Below are 9,921 nucleotides of genomic sequence, written 5' to 3' on the forward strand. Positions count from 1 at the left end.
ATTCTATAAAAGAAGAAATCAAGATGTAAATCAAAAATTTCTTTGAATTAAATGACAACGGAGATACAACTTATCAAAATCTATGGGATGCAGCTAAAGCAGTCCTGAGAGGAAAATTCATATCCATAAATGCCTATATCAAAAAGACAGAAAACATGCAAATAGACAACCTAACGAATAGACTCAAAGAACTGGAGAAAGAAGAACAGAACGATCCCAAACCCAGCAGAAGGCGAGAAATTACTAAGATCAAATCAGAACTAAATGAAAAGGACAACAAAGAAACTATAAGGGAAATTAATAAAACAAAAAGTTGGTTCTTTGAAAAGATAAACAAAATAGACACACCTCTGGCTAGACTAACCAAGAGCACAAAAGTAAAATCTCTAATAACCTCCATTAGGAACATGAAAGGAGAAATCACAACTGATGCTACAGAGATACAAGATATCATCTATGAATTCTACAAAAATCTTTATGCACACAAACTGGAGAACGTGGAGGAAATGGACAAATTTTTAGAAACACATAGTCTTCCCAGGCTCAACCAGGAAGAAATAGAGCACCTGAACAGACCAATATCAAGAACTGAAATCGAAACAGCAATAAAAAACCTTCCCAAAAAGAAAAGCCCTTGTCCAGATGGGTTCACACCTGAATTTTACCATACATACAAAGAAGAACTGGTGCCCATCCTACATAAACTATTCTCCAATATTGAGAAGGATGGAGTTCTCCCTAACACGTTCTACCAAGCCAATATAACATTAATACCAAAACCTGGAAAGGACACAACAAAAATAGAGAACTACAGACCAATTTCCCTCATGAATATAGATGCAAAAATTTTCAATAAAATACTAGCAAATCGAATCCAAGTACTTATCAAAAAAGTAATCCACCACGACCAAGTGGGCTTCATCCCCGAGATGCAGGGGTGTTTCAACATACGTAAATCTATAAATGTAATTCACCACATAAATAGAAGCAAAAACAAAAACCATATGATACTCTCATTAGATGCAGAAAAAGCATTTGACAAAATTCAACACCCTTTTATGATAAAAACGCTTAACAAAATAGGCATTGATGGAACCTACCTAAAAATGATACAAGCCATATATGACAAACCCACAGCCAACATCATACTGAATGGGGAAAAACTGAAAGCACTCCCACTTAGAACTGGAACCAGACAGGGCTGCCCATTGTCTCCATTACTTTTCAACATAGTATTGGAAGTCCTTGCGAGAGCTATCAGGCAAGAGAGCAGAATCAAGGGAGTCCAAATAGGGAAGGAAGAGATCAAACTCTCACTTTTTGCTGATGATATGATGTTATATCTGGAAAACCCCCAGGATTCAACCAAGAGACTCCTGGAATTGATTAACGAATACAGCAAAGTCTCAGGCTACAAAATTAATATACACAAATCAGAGGCATTTATATATGCCAATAACAGTCAATCGGAAAACCAAATTAAAGACTCAATACCCTTCAAAATAGCAACAAAGAAAATAAAATATCTAGGTATATACCTAACTAAAGAGGTAAAGGACCTCTATAAGGAAAACTATGAAACACTGAGAAAAGAAATAGCAGAACTTGCAAATAGATGGAAAAATATACCATGCTCATGGATCGGAAGAATCAACATTGTTAAAATGTCTATACTACCCAAAGTGATCTACAGATTCAATGCAATCCCTATTAAATTACCAACATCATTCTTTACAGACATAGAGAAAATAATTATACACTTTGTATGGAATCAAAGAAGACCCCGTATAGCAAAAGCAATTTTAAGCAACAAAAACAAAATGGGAGGTATTAATTTGCCAGACCTCAAACTATACTACAAGGCTGTGGTTCTTAAAACAGCCTGGTATTGGCACAAGTGCAGGGACACAGACCAGTGGAACACAACAGAAAATCCAAATATAGAACCATCCTCATATAGTCACCTAATTTTCGACAAAGCGGGAAAGAATATACTCTGGGGACAAGAATCCCTATTCAACAAATGGTGTTGGGAGAATTGGTTAGCCACTTGTAGAAGACTGAAACAGGACCCACAGCTTTCACCTCTCACAAAAATCAAATCACGGTGGATAACAGACTTAAACCTTAGGCGTGATACAATCAGAATTCTAGAAGAAAATGTAGGAAAGACTCTTACAGACATTGGCCTAGGCAAAGAATTTATGAAGAAGACCCCCAAGGCAATCACAGCAGCAACAAAAATAAATGAATGGGACATGATTAAATTAAAAAGCTTCTGCACAGCCAAAGAAACAGTCCAGAGAATAAACAGACCACCTACAGAATGGGAAAAAATTTTTGCATACTACACATCAGATAAAGGACTGATAACAAGAATCTATTTAGAACTCAGGAAAATCAGCAAGAAAAAATCAAGCAACCCTATCAAAAAGTGGGCAAAGGACATGAATAGAAATTTTTCAAAAGAAGATATAAAAATGGCTAACAAACATATGAAAAAGTGTTCAACATCTCTAATCATCAGGGAAATGCAAATCAAAACCACAATGAGATATCACTTAACCCCAGTGAGAATGGCCTTTATCAAAAAAACCCAAAACAACACATGTTGGCGTGGGTGTGGAGAGACAGGAACACTAATACACTGCTGGTGGGACTGCAAACTAGTGCAACCTCTGTGGAAAGCATTATGGAGGTATCTTAAACAGATTCAAGTAGACCTGCCATTTGACCCAGCAATCCCATTACTGGGCATATACCCAAAGGAAAAAAGGTCATTCTGTAACAAAGGCACGTGTACCCAAATGTTTATAGCAGCACAATTCACAATAGCAAAGATGTGGAAACAACCCAAATGCCCATCAATACATGATTGGATTAGTAAACTGTGGTATATGTATACCATGGAATACTACTCAGCTATAAGGAATGATGAAGATACAACATCTCTATGGTTCTCCTGGAGAGAGTTGGAACCCATTATATTAAGTGAAGTATCCCAAGAATGGAAAAACAAGCATCACATGTACTCACCAGAAAATTGGTTTCCTTGATCATCACCTAAATACAAATCTGGAAACGACACCAATTGGACATCAGACTGAGGTGGGGGGTGGGGGAGGGGATGGGGGTATGCCTACACAATGAGTGCATTGCGCACCGTTTGGGGAGTGGTAACATTTGAAGGTGCTGACTCGGGAAAGGGGGGGTGGGGAAAAAATATGAAACTATTGTTTTTAACTTGCACTGTTCACTTAATAATTTATCATGAATATTTCCCATATTATTTCATATCATTGTACAAGAAATAATGTATACATTATGAGGACATACTGTATCTAACAAGATATACTGTTAGACTCTTTGATTCTGTAAAATGAAAAAAAAAAAAAAAGGAAAAAAAAAAGAATTAGGGTTAGGGATTAGGTGTCACAGTGATGACTAGGAGATAGGGTTAGAATTATGGGATAGGGGTTGTTGTCAGGAAATGGGTTATGCATTAACGTTAGGATAAGAGGTTAAAGTTAGGCGCACGGAGAGGTTTACGTGCTAAGGGGAGAAATAGGAACAGGGTTGGGTGTTATGTTCAGGGTTAGGGTTATCTGTTAAAGGTATTGTTTATGCTTAGCGCACGGGCCCTGTCTGCATTAGGCGGGCGGAGGGAGTTTAGGGGCCTGGGATTGTACCCGGGAACCCACTCTATCATACTCTGGGTATGGGCCCGTGGGTTTCATGCAGGACACAGTGGTAGAGCCTCCTTTCACGCATGGCATGGGAGGATTGCAGGCTTTCTAAACTCTAAGAAAGCAAGAAGTCTGAGAATGAGATTTAGGGTTGGATTATGGTTAGGGTTAAGGATGAAGTTTAGTGTTAGGGTGAGGGCTTAGGGTTAGGGATTAGGGTTAGGGTTAAAGATTACTCTTAGGTTTAACGGTTACACTTTGGTTTAGGGTTGAGGTTTACGGTTAGGGTTAAGATGAGGGGTTAGGGTTTGGTACAGGGTTAGGGTTAAGTGTTAGGTTTAGGGTTGAAGATTAGGATTAGGGTTAGGATTAAAGGTTAGCGTGAGAGTTAACGCTTAGGGTTAAGGTTAAGAGTTAGGGTTTAGGGTTAGGGTTAGGGTAAGGGTTAGTTTTAGGGTTAGAGTTATGTGCTATGATTTGTGTTAGAGGTTAGGGTTAGGTTTACTGGGAAAGGATAGGGTTACGTTTAGGGGTTAGCATTAGGGTTAGGGTTAGGGTTAAGGGATAGGATTAGGGTTAAGTGTTGGGCTTAGGGTTAGGGTTTAGTCTTAGGGTTAGCATTAAGGATTAGGGTTAGGGTCAGGGTTAAATGCTTGGGTGCGGGTAATGGTTAGGGTCAGGGTTAAGGTTCACAGATAGGGTTAGTGTTAAGGGTTATGGGTAGATTTAGGGTTCAGGGTTAGAGTTAGCATTAGGGCTTAAGGTTAGGATTAGGCGGTAGGTTCGATTTAGGTTTAGATCTAGGCGTTAGGGTAAGGGCTAGCGTTAGGGTTCAGAGACAGGGTTAGGTTTAATGCTTATAATTAGGGTTAGGTTTTGGGGTTAAAGTAAGTGTTAGGTGTTAGGTTTAAGGATCCAAGGTTAGGGTTATTTTTAGCTGTAGTGTTAGGGTTAGGGATAAGGGATCCCATTAGCATTAAGGGTCTTCCTTACTGTAGGATTAAGGGATTGGCTTAGAGTTAAAGGTTAAGGTTAGGGTCAGTGTTAAGATTTAGGGTGAGGGTTAACAGTTAGGGTAAAGGTTAAGCGTTAGGGTTAGGGATTAGTGATTAGGGTTTTTGGTTAGTGTTAGGGTTAGCGGCTAGGAGTTAGTGTTTTATGAAGGGGTATGGTTAGAACTAGGATTGGGGTTAGAGTTAGGGTGAGGTATAGGGGTTAGGTTTAGGGGTTAGTTTTAGGGTAAAAGGATAGGATTAGGGTTACGGGTTGGGCTTAGGTTTAGGGTTAAAGTTTACTGCTAGGGTTAGGGATAGGGTTCAGGGTTAGCTTTAGGGGTTCTGGTTAGGGTTAGGTGTTAGGTTAGTGTCAGGGTTAGGTCTAGTCGTGAGGGTAAGGTTTAGGGTTAGCTTTAAGAGCTAGGGTTAGGTTTAATGGTTAGGATTAGGATTAGGGTTAAGGGTTAGGGTAAGGCTTAGGGGTTAGGGTCAAGGGTTAGGGTGAAGGGTTAGGGTTTTTGTTAGGCATAGCGTTGGGGTTAGAAGTAAGGGTTACTGTCAGTGTTAGGGTTGTAGGTAGGGTTACAGTTAGGGTTAGCGGTTTAGAATTAGGGTTAGGGATTAGGTGTCACAGTGATGACTAGGAGATAGGGTTAGAATTATGGGATAGGGGTTGTTCTCAAGAAATGGGTTATGCATTAACGTTAGGATAAGAGGTTAAAGTTAGGCGCACGGTGAGGTTTACGTGTTAAGGGGAGAAATAGGAACAGGGTTGGGTGTTATCTTCAGGGTTAGGGTTATCTGTTAAAGGTATTGTTTATGCTTAGCGCACGGGCCCTGTCTGCATTAGGCGGGCGGGGGGAGTTTAGGGGGCTGGGATTGTACCCGGGAACCCACTCTATCATACTCTGGGTATGGGCCCGTGGGTTTCATGCAGGACACAGTGGTAGAGCCTCCTTTCACGCATGGCATGGGAGGATTGCAGGCTTTCTAAACTCTAAGAAAGCAAGAAGTCTGAGAATTAGATTTAGGGTTAGGATTATGGTTAGGGTTAAGGATGAAGTTTAGTGTTAGGGTGAGGGCTTAGGGTTAGGGATTAGGGTTAGGGCTAAAGGTTACTCTTAGTTTTAACGGTTCCACTGTGGTTTAGGGTTGAGGTTTATGGTTAGGGTTAAGATGAGGGGTTAGGGTTTGGTACAGCGTTAGAGTTAAGTATTAGGTTTAGTGTTGAAGATAGGATTAGGGTTAGGATTAAAGGTTAGCGTGAGAGTTAACGCTTAGGGTTAAGGTTAAGAGTTAGGGTTTAGGGTTAGGTTTAGGGTTAGGGTTAGTTTTAGGGTTAGAGTTATGTGCTATGGTTTGTGTTAGCGGTTAGGGTTAGGTTTACTGGTGACGGTTAGGGTTACGTTTAGGGGTTAGCATTAGGGTTAGGGTTAGGGTTAAGGGATAGGATTAGGGTTAAGTGTTGGGCTTAGGGTTAGGGTTTAGTGTTAGGGTTAGCATTAAGGATTAGGGTTAGGGTCAGGGTTAAATGCTTGGGTGCGGGTAATGGTTAGCGTCAGGGTTAAGGTTCACGGATAGGTTTAGTGTTAAGGGTTACGGGTAGGTTTAGGGTTCAGGGTTAGAGTTAGCATTAGGGCTTAAGGTTAGGATTAGGCGGTAGGTTCGATTTAGGGTTAGATCTAGGCGTTAGGGTAAGGGCTAGCGTTAGGGTTAAGAGATAGGGTTAGGTTTAATGCTTAGGATTAGGGTTAGGGTTTGGGGTTAAAGTAAGTGTTAGGGGTTAGGTTTCAGGATCCAAGGCTAGGGTTATTTTTAGCTGTAGTGTTAGGGTTAGGGATAAGGGATCCCATTAGCATTAAGGGTCTTCCTTACTGTAGGGTTAAGGGTTAGGCTTAGAGTTAAAGGTTAAGGTTAGGGTCAGTGTTAAGATTTAGGGTGAGGGTTAACGGTTAGGGTAAAGGTTAAGCGTTAGGGTTAGGGATTACTGATTAGGGTTTTTGGTTAGTGTTAGGGTTAGCGGTTAGGAGTTACTGTTTTCTGAAGGGGTATGGTTAGAATTAGGATTGGGGTTAGAGTTAGGGTGAGGTATAGGGGTTAGGTTTAGGGGTTAGTTTTAGGGTAAAAGGATAGGATTAGGGTTACGGGTTGGGCTTAGGTTTAGGGTTAAAGTTTACTGCTAGGGTTAGGGATAGGGTTCAGGCTTAGCTTTAGGGGTTCTGCTTAGGGTTAAGTGTTAGGTTAGTGTCAGCGTTAGGTCTAGTCGTGAGGGTAAGGTTTAGGGTTAGCTTTAAGAGCTAGCGTTAGGTTTAATGGTTAGGATTAGGATTAGGGTTAAGGGTTAGGGTAAGGCTTAGGGGTTAGGGTACAGGGTTAGGGTTTTTGTTAGGCATAGCGTTGGGGTTAGAAGTAAGGGTTACTGTCAGTGTTAGGGTTGTTGGTAGGGTTACGGTTAGGGTTAGCGGTTTAGAATTAGGGTTAGGGATTAGGTGTCACAGTGATGACTAGGAGATAGGGTTAGAATTATGGGATAGGGGTTGTTCTCAGGAAATGGGTTATGCATTAACGTTAGGATAAGAGGTTAAAGTTAGGCGCACGGTGAGGTTTACGTGTTAAGGGGAGAAATAGGAACAGGGTTGGGTGTTATGTTCAGGGTTAGGGTTATCTGTTAAAGGTTTTGTTTCTGCTTAGCGCACGGGCCCTGTCTGCATTAGGCGGGCGGGGGGAGTTTAGGGGGCTGGGATTGTACCCGGGAACACACTCTATCATAATCTGGGTATGGGCCCGTGGGTTTCATGCAGGACACAGTGGTAGAGCCTCCTTTCACGCATGGCATGGGAGGATTGCAGGCTTTCTAAACTCTAAGAAAGCAAGAAGTCTGAGAATTAGATTTAGGGTTCGGATTATCGTTAGGGTTAAGGATGAAGTTTAGTGTTAGTGTGAGGGCTTAGGGTTAGGGCTTAGGGTTAGGTTTAAATGTTACTGTTAGGTTTAACGGTTACACTTTGGTTTAGGGTTGAGGTTTACGGTTAGGGTTAAGATGAGGAGTTAGGGTTTGGTACAGGGTTAGGGTTAAGTGTTAGGTTTAGGGTTGAAGATTAGGATTAGGGTTAGGATTTAAGGTTACCGTGAGAGTTAACGCTTAGGGTTAAGGTTAAGAGTTAGGGTTAAGGGTTAGTGTTAGGGTTAGGGTTCGTTTTAGGGTTAGAGTTATGTGCTATAGTTTGTGTTAGAGGTTAGGGTTAATTTTACTGGTCACGGTTAGGGTTACGTTTAGGGGTTAGCATTAGGGTTAGGGTTAAGAGATAGGATTAGGGATAAGTGTTGGGCGTAGGGTGAGGGTTCAGTGTTAGGGTTATCATTAAGGATTAGGGGTAGGGTCAGTGTTAAATGCTTGGTTGTGGGTAATGGTTAGGGTCAGGATTAAGGTTCACGGATAGGGTTAGTGTTAAGGGTTACGGGTAGGTTTAGGGTTCAGGGTTAGAATTAGCATTAGGGCTTAAGGTTAGGATTAGGCGGTAGGTTCGATTTAGGGTTAGATCTAGGCATTAGGGTAAGGGGTAGCGTTAGGGTTAAGAGATAGGGTTAGGTTTAATGCTTAGGATTAGGGTTAGGGTTTGGGGTTAAAGTAAGTGTGAGGGGTTAGGTTTAAGGATCAAAGGTTGGGGTTATTTTTAGCTGTAGTGTTAGGGTTAGGGATAAGGGATCCCATTAGCATTAAGGGTCTTCCTTACTGTAGGGTTAAGGGTTAGGCTTAGAGTTAAAGGTTAAGGTTAGGGTCAGTGTTAAGATTTAGGGTGAGGGTTAACGGTTAGGGTAAAGGTTAAGCGTTAGGGTTAAGGATTAGTGATTAGGGTTTTTGGTTAGTGTTAGGGTTAGCAGTTAGGAGTTAGTGTTTTATGAAGGGGTATGGTTAGAATTAGGATTGGGGTTAGAGTTAGGGTGAGGTATAGGGGTTAGGTTTAGGGGTTAGTTTTAGGGTAAAAGAATAGGATTAGGGTTACGGGTTGGGCTTAGGTTTAGGGTTAAAGTTCACTGCTAGGGTTAGGGATAGGGTTCAGGGTTAGCTTTAGGGGTTCTGGTTAGGGTTAGGTGTTAGGTTAGTGTCAGGGTTAGGTCTAGTCGTGAGGGTAAGGTTTAGGGTTAGCTTTAAGAGCTAGGGTTAGGTTTAGTGGTTAGGATTAGGATTAGGGTTAAGGGTTAGGGTAAGGCTTAGGGGTTAGGGTGAAGGGTTAGGGTTTTTATTAGGCATAGCGTTGGGGTTAGAAGTAAGGGTTACTGTCAGTGTTAGGGTTGTAGGTAGGGTTACGGTTAGGGTTAGCGGTTTAGAATTAGGGTTAGGGATTAGGTGTCACAGTGATGACTAGGAGATAGGGTTAGAATTATGGGATAGGGGTTGTTCTCAGGAAATGGGTTATGCATTCACGTTAGGATAAGTGGTTAAAGTTAGGCGCACGGTGAGGTTTACGTGTTAAGGGGAGAAATAGGATCAGGGTTGGGTGTTATGTTCAGGGTTAGGGTTATCTGGTAAAGGTATTGTTTATGCTTAGCGCACGGGCCCTGTCGGCATTAGGCGGGCGGGGGGAGTTTAGGGGGCTGGGATTGTACCCGGGAACCCACTCTATCATACTCTGGGTATGGGCCCGTGGGTTTCATGCAGGACACAGTGGTAGAGCCTCCTTTCACGCATGGCATGGGAGGATTGCAGGCTTTCTAAACTCTAAGATAGCAAGAAGTCTGAGATTAGATTTAGGGTTAGGATTCTGGTTAGGGTTAAGGATGAAGTTTAGTGTTAGGGTGAGGGCTTAGGGTTAGGGATTAGTGTTAGAGTTAAAGGTTACTCTTAGGTTTAACGGTTACAATTTGGTTTAGGGTTGAGGTTTACGGTTAGGGTTAAGATGAGGGGTTAGGGTTTGGTACAGGGTTAGGGTTAAGTGTTAGCTTTAGGGTGGAAGATTAGGATTAGGGTTAGGATTAAAGGTTAGCGTGAGAGTTAACGCTTAGGGTTAAGGTTAAGAGTTAGGGTTTAGGGTTAGGGTTAGGGTTAGGGTTAGTTTTAGGGTTAGAGTTATGTGCTATGGTTTGTGTTAGAGGTTAGGGTTAGGTTTACTGGTCACGGTTAGGGTTACGTTTAAGGGGTAGCATTAGGGTTAGGGTTAGGTTTAAGGGATAGGATTGGGGATAAGTGTTGGGTTAGGGTTAGGGTTTAGTGTTAGGGTTATCATTAAGGATTAGGGTTA

Source organism: Eulemur rufifrons, unplaced genomic scaffold, assembly GCF_041146395.1.
Source record: "Eulemur rufifrons isolate Redbay unplaced genomic scaffold, OSU_ERuf_1 scaffold_278, whole genome shotgun sequence".
Taxonomy (NCBI): domain Eukaryota; kingdom Metazoa; phylum Chordata; class Mammalia; order Primates; family Lemuridae; genus Eulemur; species Eulemur rufifrons.